Here is a 2,714-nt window from a genome sequence, read left to right as displayed (position 1 = left end):
CTATCTCCTTTAGTTCTGCTCTGATCTTAGTTATTTCTTGACTTCTGCTAGGTTTTGAGTTTTTTTGATCTTGCTGTTCTAGCACTTTCAATTTTGATGATAGGGCATTGATTTTAGATCTTTCTTTGCTTCTCATTTGGGCATTTGTTGCTATCAATTTTCCTCTAGACCCTGCTTTAAATGTGTCCCTGAGATTCTGGTACGTTGTGTCCTCATTCTCGTTGGTTTCCAAGAACATCTTTATTTCTGCCTTCATTTTACTGTTCATCCAGTCAACATTCAAGAGCCAGTTGTTCAGTTTCCATGAAGCTGTGCAGTTCTGAGTTAGTTTCTGAATTCTGAGTTCTAATTTGATTGCACTGTGATCTGAGAGACTGTTTCTTATGATTTCCATTCTTTTGCATTTGCTGAGAAGTAATTTACTTCCAATTATGTGGTCAATTTTAGAGCAGGTGTGATGTGGTGCTGAGAAGAATGTATATTCTGTGGATTTGGGGTGGAGAGTTCTGTAAATGTCTATTAGGTTTGCTTGGTCCAAATCTGAGCTCAAGTCTTGGCTCTCCTTATTAATTTTCTGTCTTATTGATCGGTCTGATATTGACAGTGGAGTGTTAAAGTCTCCCACTATTATTGTGTGGGAGTCTAAGTCTCGTTGTAGGTCATTAAGAACTTGCTTTATGTATCTGGGTGCTCCTGTATTGGGTGCATATATATTTAGGATTGTTAGCTCTTCTTGTTGCATTGATCCTTTTACCATCATGTAATGCCCTTATTTGTCTCTTTTGATCTTTTTTGGTTTAAAGTGTATTTTATCAGAGACTAGAGACTAGAATTACAATTCCTGCTTTTTTTTTTTTTTGCTCTCATCTTCCTCCATCCCTTTATTTTGAGCCTTTGTTTATCCTTGCATGTGAGATAGGTTTCCTGGATACGGCACACAGATGGGTTTTGACATTTTATCCAATTTGCCAGTCTGTGTCTTTTGATTGGGTATTTAGCCCATTTACATTTAAGGTTAATATTGTTACGTATGAATTTGATCCTGCCATTTTGATGCTAGCTGGTTGTTTTGCCCATTAGTTGATGCAGTTTCTTCATTGTGTTGATACTCTTTACCATTTGGTATGTTTTTGGAGTGGCTGGTACTGATTGTTCCTTTTTATGTTTAGTGCTTCTTTCAGGAGCTCTTGTAAGGCAGGCCTGGTGGTGATGAAATCTCTGAGTTCTTGCTTGTTCATAAAGGATTTTATTTTTCCTTCACTTATAAAGCTTAGTTTGGCTGGATATGAAATTCTGGGTTGAAACTCCTTTTCTTTAAGGGTGTTGAATATTGGCCCCCACTGTCTTCTGGCTTGTAGGGTTTCTGCTGAGAGATCTGCTGTGAATCTGATGGGCTTCCCTTTGTGGGTAACCCAACTGTTCTCTCTGGCTTCCATTAGCATTTTTTCATTCATTTCAACCCTGGTGAATCTGAAAAAATATGGAATGCTTCATGAATTTGCATGTCATCCTTGTGCAGGGACCATGCTAATCTTCTCTGTATAGTTCCAATTTTAGCATATGTGCTGCCTAAGTGAGCAGTATATTATATTTTTTGAGATGTACTTACCGAGGCTGGAGTACAGTGGCACCATCTTGGCTCACCACAACCTTTGCCTCCCAGGTTCAAGCAATTCTTCTGTCTCAGCCTCCCGAGTAGCTGAGATTACAGGCATATGCCACCACACCTGCTCAGCTAATTTTTTTGAGTCTTTAGTAGAGACAGGGTTTCACCATGTTGGCCAGGCTAGTCTTAAACTCCTGACCTCAAGTGATGTACCCACCTTGGCCTACCAAAGTGCTAGAATTACAGATGTGAGCCACTGTGCCTGGCTTGGTTTTCACATTTTAAAATTGAAGGTGTTGGTCATTTCCAGACTTTAATACCCTTGAGCTTGTGGAGTTTACATTTTGAGATGCCCTTAAATATTATTTAATCCAACAGTGATTTTACCTAGATGACAGAATAATATGGAGAGCTTTATTCCAGATCAACTGAAACCAAATTTCCGGGGGTAAGGCCACAGATTTTTTTTGTTTCAGTCTACCCAGAGGATTCTGATATGTTTGAGAACTATTGAATTAGTTCAACTTTTCTGTGCCTGTGTCCTCTCTGTATCATGTTTTTTCTTAGAAAAATGTCAAACATACAAAAAAGCAGAGAGAATATGATAATAAACTCATCACCTAGCTTCAACAATTATCAACTCATGAGCAATCCTGTTTTATTTTTATTCCCACTCACTTAATAGAATTATTGGCAGGTGATGGTAAACCTGTTTCTCTTAAATACCTCCAACATTGGAGACCTTACTACCTCCTGTGACAGCTGGTATTAGTTAGAGTTCTTTGAATTGAAAATGACAAGTAAAAACCATCTCAACTCTAGTTTAATTAAGAGAGACTGCCCTTTGGAATGACACTAGGATATTTCATACTCTTCAAGAGCGAGCTGAGTGTTAGAGTTGTGGGAGAATAAGAAGATTGTGAGACTCAGGAATATCTGGAATTCAGAACTCAATGCTCTTTGTTTTCCATTTCTCTTCTCTTCTCACTTTCTCCTTTTGGTGAGAAACTCTTCTCTGCTTTTGTCTCTTAGAGCTTCAGCCACAGGCAACCCGACTATTCTTCATTCCCAAATCCCATAATCCCAGGGACAGAGCTCTTTGGCCTGA

The 2,714-nt window shown here is 38.7% G+C and overlaps 1 non-coding gene across 1 annotated transcript; it reads right to left on the bottom strand.

The window, feature by feature from the left end:
- Nucleotides 1-1,474: 1,474 nt before the first annotated feature.
- Nucleotides 1,475-1,581, bottom strand: LOC118148639 (U6 spliceosomal RNA). The gene has a single exon (XR_004735560.1). It is a non-coding gene; the product is annotated as a U6 spliceosomal RNA (small nuclear RNA).
- Nucleotides 1,582-2,714: the final 1,133 nt, after the last annotated feature.

Source organism: Callithrix jacchus, chromosome 16 (genome assembly GCF_049354715.1).
Source record: "Callithrix jacchus isolate 240 chromosome 16, calJac240_pri, whole genome shotgun sequence".
Lineage (NCBI taxonomy): Eukaryota > Metazoa > Chordata > Mammalia > Primates > Cebidae > Callithrix > Callithrix jacchus.
The sequence above is the reverse complement of the archived record's forward strand: the minus strand, read 5'-3'. Positions and strand labels throughout refer to the sequence as shown.